The sequence below is a fragment of the Diadema antillarum genome, unplaced genomic scaffold, assembly GCF_040938485.1.
Source record: "Diadema antillarum isolate AM-2024a unplaced genomic scaffold, OU_Dant_1.0 scf00000103, whole genome shotgun sequence".
In the NCBI taxonomy this organism is placed as follows: domain Eukaryota; kingdom Metazoa; phylum Echinodermata; class Echinoidea; order Diadematoida; family Diadematidae; genus Diadema; species Diadema antillarum.
Window position 1 is genome coordinate 2,456,225 of NW_027270992.1, and position 13,202 is coordinate 2,469,426.

General features: G+C 36.6%; 1 pseudogene; it reads right to left on the reverse strand.

Annotated features, from left to right (window-relative positions):
- Positions 1–11,726: 11,726 nt before the first annotated feature.
- LOC139719012 (uncharacterized) overlaps positions 11,727–13,202 on the reverse strand; it is a 116,565-nt pseudogene continuing 115,089 nt past the window's right edge.

A 13,202-nucleotide genomic window follows, 5' to 3' on the forward strand; every position in this document is an offset into this window, starting at 1 on the left:
CTGTCTCATGTAACTCCAGGTGGATCGTTTTTTTTTACTTTAATTTCCTGGTTCAACGGTCAGTATAGCACTCTGTGGTAGCTTATCAGTTTGTTTTACGGTGATAAGAACAAGCAACTCATGATGTTTCAATCCCAAGACGCCCGTTCAAAGGGCACACCGTTATGATGGTAAATTAACCTGCCTCAGTTGAAAGCTGGGATTAGTCTATTCTACTCATAGGGTTTAAACTGCAAACATCTTATACACCGTGTTTGCACAACTATTGAACTCGAGGATGCTCTGCTTGTTATTTCGTATGGAAGAAAACAATTGCAGTTGTAGATTTTTCTTTACCACTTCCTCCTGCTAGTAACTATCATGTCATTACAGTCGTGTGTAGACTGACATCGAAAATATCACTGATTTGTCTTTTCTTCGTAGTAGCCCCGTATTTGTTTACCTACACGCCTACATAATAAGCCAAGGTCAGTTAGTTCAGCTGCAGTTCCATTTTGATGCATGGCAAAAGAAAAAACAAAAACCTAGCATCATTACTTCAACAATATCCAAATTGATAATAGATTGATAAAAACAATTGATTAAAACCAGACGAACAAAAGAGTAGAAGTTTCATGTTCGGTTTGAACTTAATTAATCGAGTAAAACCTAACCTCACTGTCCGATAAGCTTGCCTGAACCTAACATAATGACGTAAGACGGCATAACTGTATCTAATTAATTAAGTATCTTTCTTTTTTTTTGATAATATCTCGCCCGATAGAAGCGGAATTGACCTAATAAATTTCTCTACAATGTCAAGACTACATCATGGTTTCTTATATTAAATGTAAATGAACAATTATAATATAAATATTTGTTTTTCCTGACAATTAGGGAACTATACTTAAAAATATGTATATTTGTTGCATATATTTTTTTCTTCATTGCTTTTACACAATCTACAGCAAAACGTATCAGCAATACAATTGAGTATATGAATATAAGAACGACCCAAGTCCATGGAGGATCATTTCGAGTAAACTAAAAAAAACTTCATATCTTTTTTATTTGTCCAATAATATTCTATTTAACTGTGATGGGAAGGTAACATTGTATATACAAATTAGAACATATATCATTATGACAATTAGCATTTACATTAATTGTGGAGAGGCCATTTTGTGTGGTGGACTTGGGTCGTTCTTTGATTCATATACATGATATTCTGCTATAGAGATGGGAGAAGGATGACAGAGGGCGCTATTATATGAATGTAAGAATGACCCAAGTCCTTCATTCTTACATTGATATAAGATTTAACTCATTCATTTTAGGCACTTCCGGGGGTAATTAAGATTTATCATTTACACACAAGATGAGTCCATGGATAAGCTACAATTTCCCATGAAAAACTGAATTTGGCCAAAAATTGGACTTGGGTCGTTCTTATATTCATATACTCAATTATGAATAATGCAGTGGGGCTAGAGGCTTGATTTGCATGCAGCCTCCGTACACAATACACATAAGGCATATAATACCCAAAGAAAATAGGACGGAGGGATAACTTGCATAGAGATATGATAGTATAAAGGAGAAAGAGAAAGAAGAGGTCTGTCTGCTTTCACTATTAAAGGGATCGTATAGTTTTGGTTGAGAACTAATTTCAGGTTTCTAACATTTGTTGGTGAGATAATGAGAAACCTATTATGAAAGAGCATGTAATTCTACGAGGAATTCAACGTTTATTTGATGAAAACTGGTTTTGAAATGGCTGAAATACCCAAAAAAGAGCGATTCTAGTATAAAAGTGTGGGACCCACACTTTATTACGATCGCTTTGTTTTACTTTGTTTTTGGATGTTTCAGTTATTCCAAACCCGATTTTCATCGAATAAACTTTGAATTCCTCTTAAAATGGTATACCCTGTTATATCATAAGCCCAATTCTCATCTCCACCAATACTGTACCATCCCTTTAAGGTTTACACAAAGTAGATTCACCTGGATCGCTGATCAGTAAGGCATGACAAAATGTTTTTCTCACCGAGGTACATGTGAGCAGTAAAAAATTCATAGACGGTTACATGATTGATTAACCCTAACTAGGCCGGGCTATTCAGAAAATTCGCACACACATTGCCTATGACGTAATCTAAAGCACCATGAAGTTAAATGTTTTTAAAAATTATCATTTATGCTTAATTATACTAATTTATGCATAATGATGCATGAAATCAAACAATATGGTATAAATCACTAAATAAAGCTCAAAATGGGCACGTTTTTTGTGTAAATAATATTTTTAGTGTCCTGAGCAAATATAAGAGAAAAAAATTGTGCCATCTGAAAAATTTCCTAAGTATTTTATTGTTTTTTGAATTTCTTATGTATTTCATTGTTTTTTCGACTTTATGTTTTTCATTGTTTTTTTCGATGAAACTTGTCCGCGACATTGTTCCGAACAAAAAAAAAGTATGTTATTAATTGATTTTAATCATTAAAACCCCAAAATAATCATGCTTTTATGAAATTTGCCTGCAAGCACAGTTTGCCTTGAAATTGTACACGAATTCACGTTTTTGAGCAATTTTTGGTCTGACATGCATGTACATATTTATGCGCAACTTCGGAACCGCGCGCCCGGGCATCATTGCAAATTTGGTGTCAAAAGATGCGGGAGACTCGAAAGAAAAAAATCATGAAACGTCGCGGCGCTAGCTTTTCGCGTTAGCGATACATCGCGCGAAACGTCGGGGGGGGGGGGGGGGGGGCTCGGAGCCCCCCCCCCCCCCCGGCCTAGTTAGGGTTAATAGATTAAACGCTTCGCTATTTCTACGAAAGAATTTCATGTATAATACACTAACAATGGCAATGAAATAACTGATATCCATCAAGGAACAACATTAAAGTTTTCCTAAAAGAGTACATGGACTTTAAACTTCGACTTTTAGAAGGTGGAAAGTTCCAAACATCGGTCCCAGTGTGTTTGATAGACTTGAGAGCATCACCGTTTTAGGATTATAATCATGAAATTTGTCTTGCGAGATAAGAATGTATATCCTTCTTAATTGTAATAATGAGAAAAAAGAGGATGACAACTGACCATTATGTAACCGAAACATAAAGAGTGAGTTTTGCAAAAAAAAAAAAAAAAAAAAAATGGTCTCATTTAACTTGACTCTTTTCATTTCTGCGAATAAAGGATCTGAATGGTATCGATAATTTGAGTTGGTGCATATCGTACTGCTTTGTTGTTGTTGTTTTTTTTTCAGAAGTGATATACTATCAATATGACTTTTTTAAGTTGCTCATACAATGTGCAATATGAACAGTACGATAATATCAAGGAAATATATATAAAACTATGTCCTTAGCAAGGCTTAGGGACATTCTACTTAAGCTTATGTAGTCCGTGGGCCAGTGTAGAACCCCCACTCCCCCGTGGATTAATCATTGCTAATGGAGTATACCAACGTTACAATACACTTTATCAGATACATATATTGCATATGCGTGTTCCATTTCTTATTCTATTTAGATATATTATGAGAAATTTGATACTTTCTTTTTGTTTCAATGATATACCATTCACCATGATAAAATGTTGCATTTCGTTTTTATGCTTGTCATATAGAATATAAAATATATGAAATTTGTTTTTTTTTTTCAAATGGCAAGGTGTGGTTGCCAATCGACACAGACGCATTACCGACGTTATTGTTCGGATTCAGTCGTCAAGGAAATCTCCGGATGACAGAGCTGTACACCCTTGAGAGGTTGTGGTGAGTCCCCCATCCTTAAAGGGAGGGGTTTACGGAGTTTACGGAGTTTACATTGTACGTAGACGGCCTCCCGGACCCCCTCTAGATGACGTCATTTTTTTTTTCATAGTGGGGGGGGGGGGGGTGTGGGTGGGTAGCTTAATTCTACTCCCCCATCCCAGCTCTGTGAATTTATGGCAAAAGTGAAATAATAAAGAAATAATTATATAAACAATATTTTCTTGAATTGAATCTATTTCCAAATTATTTTCAAATTATTTTAATAATAATGATTAAAAATGAGTACCAAGAATACTATAATTTGTAACTTACCTTATCTATACTAAGGCATACATTCAGAACACCAGCTGCTGCACCCGAACGGGATAGTATACGCCGCATGAAAATCGAACAAGCACGATTCCCTCTATACTATAATATACTATACTATACGCAACTATGGCGTTTTCGAATAGTGCCCTCTTATGTTACCCGATATTAGGAAACCCTATTGTTCGATTCAAGCTAATCGCGTGTCCTCGAAAACGTGCGCCGTATACCCAAATAGTATACTTCTATGTGAATCCAGCCTTAGGATCAGGAATAAAGTTAGAATTACGTTTGTGGGTAGAATGTTTGGCTGAGCGTGCAGATATAACATGGGAGCAATTGTCGCAGGGGCGAATGTCATGGAACCCATACACTTACATTGATCTATCATCAAAGAAGCATATAACAAAAAACACAAACAGGCCTACTCCTGACATCATTGGGGCAGAGAACATTTATCAATCCTTTCACAATATTACTGATATAATCATACATTGCCATGTATACAGAAAGGCACAGTAATCTGAAGTATTAATGAAACACGGTGCATTGCATGGAATTGTAATGCGCACGTTTTTTATTTACCATCATCTCTTGATAAGTACAAAGGTTTATCGGTTTCTTTGTTTGCTTGTGTATACACTTGTGTATACAAGTCCTTTTCAATCAGCTTGTCAGTCACAATTTAGATGAATTCACATGACATTTCACATATTGTTAAATGAAACTTCATCACTAGACGCAATCAGCTCCTTTCACATTTCATGGAGATAGCGAAAGATATTTCGCGTATTTGTTTCCCATGCACAAGCTGCTATTAGCGGGAATACCATCCAGTGTGTTTGCTCAAAAACAGTTAAATCCTGCCTCAAATCTTTATTCATCTGACTGATCATTATTTTGAAGTTATTCAGCCAGAAAGAATTTTATACTTTCATTGACGGAAAATTAAATTTGCCTCAGTATCTTCTTTTTTGTTCACAATTAATTAAAAATTTCGAGATTATACCATGATCAGCTCACTTATTTTTATAATCTATTCATTTCAGCTACACGAGAAGTTTTCGGCAAAATAAAAAAGAGCAAGTGTCAACCGATTCATGTTTCATAATCTTTATGCAATCCCCCATCAAATTTTCATCATATTGTTCTTGTAAAATTTTACTATCTCTTTACAGATCAGTTGTTGACTGGTTCGGAATTCCCCTTCAACTTACCAGTGCAGCAAGCCGAGATGACATTGAGGGGATACGTGCAATTAATGACAGTCCAGCGATCTTCCTTAAATGTTTCCTACCGTTCTCATTTAACTTTTATATCGATGGATATATATATATATATATATATATATATATATATATATATATATATATATACATATATATATATATATATATATATATATACAAATATGTGTGTATATGTAATAGACGATATATCATGAAGAGCTTGCAACCAAAAGGTGCTAAATCCGTTGGAAATGATGGATTTAGCGCCTTTTGGAAGCAAGCTCTTCATATATGGATAGACATACTGGACCTTCTGATTGACACGCAAGACGATTGAGTCATTGTTTGACAATCATCAATCATCCCATCAAGATGGAAACATAATGGTCATGGTACACTATATAAATTTGCATGGGGAGTTTGTACAGGCGACACAAGACAGATGATTATGTAGAGGCTATTTTGAGTAAATCGTCAGATACACTCTTAGCAGTTTGATCGTATAATTTGGAACTGCATAAAAACAAAATGCCATCAATGAGCATTTGCATAGTAAGTGACAGATGTATAAAATGATGCATCAACATAAAATTGAGGAATCTAAAGATGAATTTAAGATTTTTCGTGGTCATACCTATAGTATTAGTGTGCAACTAGCTCATATAACTTTAATCGATACTATAGTTTGTATACGTTTTTGGGAAAAATGACAATCTGATACCTTGTCTTACGTTTCCACTTTTCATATCATTTCATTTATGAATTTCCACTCAAATCACATTTGTAACATACGTCTAAAAGTCAATGAATAGTAACAAAGATTTAAAAGTTCAGTGCATGCAGACTTTAAATGATATTTCACGATACAGAAAGGGTTTGAATCAGTCTACAGTACGTCACGTTCATATTTGATATTCAAAATTATGTGCGGCGTAACCAACAGAAAAGCAGATGCCTGTGTAGTACGTCTTTAGAAAAGAAAAATCACAATCAGTCACTTACACATACACACAGCACTCGCACGCAAGTGCACCTGAACAAGTATGCGTGCACAAGCACACCCAAAGACACACGTATACGCACACACAGCAAAGAGAAAACAAAGTAAAAACAAAAAACCATCCACTTCCGTCATAGAGACAGCCCTAAAAATCATTTGCATCATTTGTGACCGTGTATCACAAAACGAACAAAAAGGGGCACCCACTGATTTTACGTGAGGACCCAAAAGAGGTAAAACAGGTCAACTAAGTCAATCTTGAGTTTTACATATTCTCGGAAAGAGCTGTTCTCATTCTACATTGTTCCAAAGATTTGGATCATAAAATGAACGGGAAAGTGTGTTTTTAGCAGTTTTTTTTTCTGCAGCCTTTTTTTTTCAGAGTAGTGAGATCAGGCACGTCTTATGGAGAGGCCCCTTTTCATTTCTTGAAAATCCTTTCACGCTCTTCACTTTTGGTCCTGATAACTTTTGAAAGGATGATGCTTCTGCTTTGGAGGTTGGCATTAATCATGGAAAATGTGTCAACAGAGCATGCTCAATTTCAGCTTAATCTGATAATCCCTCCTTTGTTGTTGCTCCGGTGGTTTACATCTTATTTTTTTTTTGGTCCCATTTATCGCACAGCTAGGGCGGTTTGGTAAAGATCAAGCGCTTGAATAGATCCTCTACTTCAGAGCCTATTTTCTCAGTTCACACTTTTCCAGAGTGTGTGCTTTCTTTCCAGTATTTAGATTTCAATGGAGTTATACATCATTTCAAATCTTATAGTCTGCTCTTTCAGAATCTGCCTTACACTAAAAATTCATAGCTGACGACTTTCTGTTGATTTTGTGATGCAGGGCCACATTTGTAATGACATCAAACTTTACGTCATGTTTTAGTTAAATCGACTGCTGAGTAATGAAATTTGCATTTCTCACAAGAGAAAAGGAAAAAAAGAAGAGATGATAATGGGTCAAATTTTTGTCGAAATGCTTCTTACATTAGAATGACACACATAAAAAAAAACTTTTTTTGATCGTTAGCAATGTTACCATTAATTTGATTTTCCGTATAAAATAAAAAAGAGGGCTGGTCCGTCCAGAGGACAGATGCAATGATCATTTATTGCTGCCTACTTGAGGTCCCTCGTTGCAGCAAGCCCACTCGAAAATGATCGCAAAGGCTGCTGGGTGAGTCGACCACTTGACCACACATTGATGGTTGTAAGTCTCGTGTCATCAGCAGCACTCAGTCTCTCTATTTATCCTCTACGTTACTTTCAATGAACTCGACTGATCACGATTACAAAGACAACGTACGGGAAAACAAACACAATTCATATTTATTCAGCTATCAAGGCATTGTACACTTGCTCACACACGGCTCGGTGTGGAGACAATTCAGCAAACAGTTTCAGCCACAAATATTTCTAAACAAACATTTGATACTTCATTTGATTCAGCTTTAAGCATTGCGTACTTATTTATACACGTCTCGGTGTGGAGACAATGACGGAAACAGTTTCAGCCAAAAAATATTTCTAGGATTACAATGTGGGCAATCCATCCTACCAGAGGTTATGGCCCTGATAGCCTTTTTATACCTGTATTGTATTATTAAAAACACGTCTATTGACTTCCACCATTTTCATCATATCTTAATCTACTTCTGTACTGAATGAAGTTATTCCTTTAAACTCTTAAAGGGACTGTACAGTTCTGCTTGAGGTGAGGATTTAGCTTGCAACATTTTGCGAAATATTCAGAAATCACTCTATGAAATGTTTTAGAGCATACAATTCCACGGAAAATTATCATAAAGTTTATTTGATGAAAATCGGTTTTGAAATGACCGAGATATACAGGAACAAGGTAAACAAAGAGATCCTAAAAGATTCTTTTTAAAAGAATCGGGTTTTTTTTTAATATTCTAGCCATTTCAAGACCAATTTTCATCAACTTAACGTTGAATCCTTGACATTACATGCTGGTTACAATCCTGGTCTCGACCAAAACTATTCGATCCCTTCAAGATCCGAGTATTATAGATATACATAATTAGTAATCAACACCATTTTTTGGCTCTAAAACTAATCACACTGGCTAATCAAAGATAATTTTCTAAAAAGATTGCCTTCTGGACCACATGTATAAACATTAAGTTAACGAGACATTTTATTAATATACCTAGTAATGTCAGTACCCTTGGCGTAAACAGAACTCCGCGTCTCTTCACGAGAGTTAATGATTAAAACAATGAACATCAATACAAGCAAACCGTCTTAAAGGACCAGATGAAATACTCCTCAAACTTTAAGGTGCATAACACATTACATGTACAAATCAGGATAAAGAAACTGTGACCCCAACCTGTGACCGTTTCGTTATCTAAAGAATTCACACTGATGGGATCTTTGCTGAAGTAAAAATGTTTTTTTTTTTCAATCGTTCTTTCACGACAATATTGTTGCAATACTACATTTCATAGGGCATAATACGAACTTTACTAGCAATGAAATGTGTAAATGTTTATAAAAACCAGACATTGTATACTTGAATGAATTCGAGTGTTGTAATCGTGATGTATCATACGATGACTTGCTTTATCGATCTTTAATGCACACGTCAGGGCTCGATATAAACATTTCCTCTGCCACTTGAATCTTTCAACTTGAAATTTTTGGTCGCCCGAAAAAAGAAAATGTAGTGACAAGAAATAACAGGATATATGGAATTTCGTTTCGAATTTTGCTGCCCGATCGACTCACCAAAGTCACCGTAAATGGAGTTTTTGGATATTAATTTGGTGGCTCAAAATCAGTTTTATGGAGCCGGATCACCGGGCCACCGCAATACAATCAAATACACGTATGCATACAATTATTTCATAAAGATATTATGAAAAGGAAGCCTACTAAAGTAAGTTTGCAAATATCTAGCATTGACCTTTGAGATGTGGATCAGCACGCACTCATCCAATACTGCGAGGAATCGGTGAGAAATACATGCTATCGATTCGGCTTCACGCAAATTACATAAACCTCGCTCAAAAAGGCTCTAGGGCGCTAATCTTGGAGCCAGACAGCAGTGTCTACATGAGTAAATAATGCAATATTTTTCAACTCACGCAATCCCTTAGGTCCACTGCGAACTTAGACTAGCGTTAGCATTTATTCATAATAAACATACATACGCAAAAGAACATGCAGCCCAAGAGGTGAGGCTGTAGCTAAAGACTCTCTCTTGCACAGTAAATATATTTCTTGTTTTGTTTAATGAATTTTCTCTATGCAAGCATTTTTATTTTACATTATCCTTCATGTTTCTTCGGCGTCAGACAATCGCCATATTCTGAATACAAAACAGAGTCAGAATAACGCATGCATTGCCACTGCAAGAAAACTTAATCCAATGCAATATTTGCCTAAATGCAACCTTCAATGAGCACACAGGACGAAGTTTTTTTTTTTCAATCTATACATTAGGACAATTATTTGTATAAAATAATAATGAAGGTTACAAATTCCATTGATTGTAAGAAAGGTGAGTCTTAAACTACGAAACAGTATATACGTTTAAGGGTTACAATAAGACAATGCAATCGTTTATTCTTCAATAATTATATCCTAAAACAAAAGGACATCCTTCATGTAATATAAAGTTTACAGGAATTTGCGTACTATATATCGTTTATACTAAGTAGAAACATTCTAGAAAACCACACCATTTTATACTTGGCTAACAAAGAGTATATTTCGAACTGTTTTAAAAGGTTTACTGGTAAAATGATGGGATATCAGCATTTTTGTGCATAAACCCTGTCTGCAGCGTATAGGGGCATGGTGGAAGGACCAGCACCTAATATTGCAGTGCGCACTATCCCATGACACGACTAATTTTCAGCAGGTTGTTTCAGCCTTCAACACTTTATAGATATGCAAAATAATACAATTATTACATCAAACACTAACATCGTCATGAACAAAGAAAATGATCATACTACCAATAAGAATCTACTCTCTGAGAAAGGGTATCCTAGTTGAGATGTCCATTGCACATTCAATACTACACTGCTCGCCGAGAGCTGGGGCCACGGATCGTCGTCAGGATGACGTCATTACCTGAGGCCCCGTTTCATTCCGCTTTCGCTCTGATTTGGGGGGGGGGGGGTGTCTGAGAGAGGTTGATAAAAACGGCTCACGCTTTGTTTGTCATTCTTTTTGTTTATAATCATAATTGTATCCCTTATAATGCACTGTTCTTGTTCACCAGGGTCCCAGCTCTTTGAAATTATAATCGACAAAATTTTCGTATTTCTTGTAGTGTACTTCGATGTACTTCTATACCAGGATATTCAATACCCAGTTGAATTTCCACTTCAAGGCTCCTTGCGTTATCCTTCTAGATGAACAATATCGACATGAGGAAGTTTGCTACCATATCCTGACGAGTCGCGAATGGTAATCTTAGATGATCTGCTGATGGAGGAGCTTGAGTTGTCGAGCCACATTAATTCTGGCAAAAAACAGATTCGCATGTTTCGACTATGTCATATTGGCAATGGTCATCAAATCTTCCTCCAGGGCTTCCTATTCATTTTGTGGTACAAAGAAAACACCGAACTAAGATTCGCATATTGTACCAACTTGTCATACTTTTTTTTTATTGCACGGAAACAGCTAAGTAACATCGGCATTTTGCTGCCTGGGAAATGGTACATTTTTAACAATATTTTTGGCTCGCTTTCAGAAACGATCAAAGCATGGGAGTAACCAAAAACATCAAAAAAAAAACACAAAAACTGCTGATCATTGACATTAAGGTCTTGACTGAAAATAATGAGTTCACGCGTCGAGTTGTTTTTATTGCAACTGATTAACAAATTGCCCTATATCGATGTAAATAAGCACAAATTGTTCAGTGTTTGAGTAGGAGCCATTATGGAAAAAAAAATCATGGGCATACAATTGGACACAAACCAACGATCTCCTGATCACTAGACAGGCGTCGTATCCGCTAGACTACCGAGCTTTCGCCCGACAGACAGTACCATGGTTCTTATCATTGGTATAAGAGTGGGTACTGCGTTTTCTTTTACATTAATGAATTCCTGCGTCTAGTTGTTGTTGTTGTTGTTGTTTGTATTGGTACCTGCCTTGATATCGCATATTCATGCTTCTTCTTGCAAGTCAACACCTTGAAATGTCCCCGATTCTGGCCTATCTCCTTCGTGCATAACTCTACAATTATTCTGTAGGAAAATTATTTTATAATGAACGACGAACGGGCTACGATAAAGAAGCCCTTGTTCAGGAGGAGCATTTGGTTAAACCAAAGTGAAAAACAAAAACAAAAACAAAATTGATGAGAGATGGATGTTCTAGGGTTTTCAGGCGCGTGTTTGTTTTCCTGAATGTGTCACTTTCAAGACGAGGGTTTACATGAAGTTGGCATAGGTTTGCGCAGAATCTCTGTAGGCCTCGACGACATCGAAACAGAATTCGTAGCGTTCCTGGAAAGGGAAATAAAGAGAGCATCAGAAAAAAAGGTTAATGGCCGAGACTGATCGCCTTTCTGATCGTCAAAATGAAATAATTTTATCATGATGTTTTAAAACATAAGGAAATCCCGCTGCATGCCTCAGTAAACATTACACACTACAACTACAAGTGCGTCAGCAGTATTATCGTGCACTGGCTTTAGATGTGTGGTAAACTCATCACTAATTTCGCGTTGTTGACGGGACAAGTGACGTCACTATGTACTGTATACGTAAATACATGTCACTGATTTTACTGATCGATGTTTTTTTTTATGAGTAACAATGAAGTTATTGGAATTCATCGAACTTTCTTGATTGTCCGATGGTATCCATGGTATTAGAGGATGCTATACCTTCAGTGCATGGAAAGGGTGCTCAACTGGGAAATCAGCAGGTAAAGTAATAAAACGCAAGCACAACTTAATGTAGCCTTTTATGGACTACAAGACGTACATGTAGAAAGTTGGCCGGCGCAACCGGGAAGGGGGGCGGGGGGAGCTACCACTTTGCTGCACAAGATATACTTTATATAGGGTCTTAGTTTTTGCCCTCCCCCCCCCCCCCACACACACACATCGTTGCAGGAAATATAGGATGAAACTTTTTTGTTTTGTTTTGCTGCAAGTCAAGTGATGTCAGTAAACAAGTTTTACCCCAAAATGTAAAGCTCTTTTTTTTCGTGTTCTTTTTTTTTTTTTTTTGGTCAGCCAATTATCCCCGGAAGTGGCACCAGAAAATGTGGCAGCAAAATGACCCACGTGCCCTCCACAATCATTAAAAATGATTCGAAGTCTCTGCTCCCACAAAGTTGGTCCTCTCACTTTGAAAAACGTAGCACTGCCCCTGGAAAGTACTCACACACTGACCATAAAGACACAAAAAGATGTCTGAAATAGATTTTACTGATGGAGATTCCTTGTTATCATGGACCTACTACGCACATGGCTATACATCGCTCGTTAATTAATTTAAACACTTGTTCCCATGAAAAGCGTCACAATAACATTTTAAAGATGCTTTCTTGCTTTGATCTCAGCGTGCATTACCGAGAGCCAGCCTGGAGTTAAACAAGACGGCGCTTTGAGACATTTAAAAACTACATGCGCAGAAGATAATAACTCTTAAATCAAGAAAAATGCGTGTGCAGTTGTAGTATACATTAGGAATACATTAAGAATTCATCCCCCAGTTAATTTCATTTGCGAAATGCACGTACTTTACGAGAGAAAGCAAGTATTTCGGAAGGTTGGTTGTAATAATCTATTTTCCCCATTTTTCGCACATTGTTTCAGAGTAAACATGGACAGTAGTGGCAGACGACATGAATGTTTTACCATTAAGCGTTACATGCGCGTCCACAAGCATCCACTT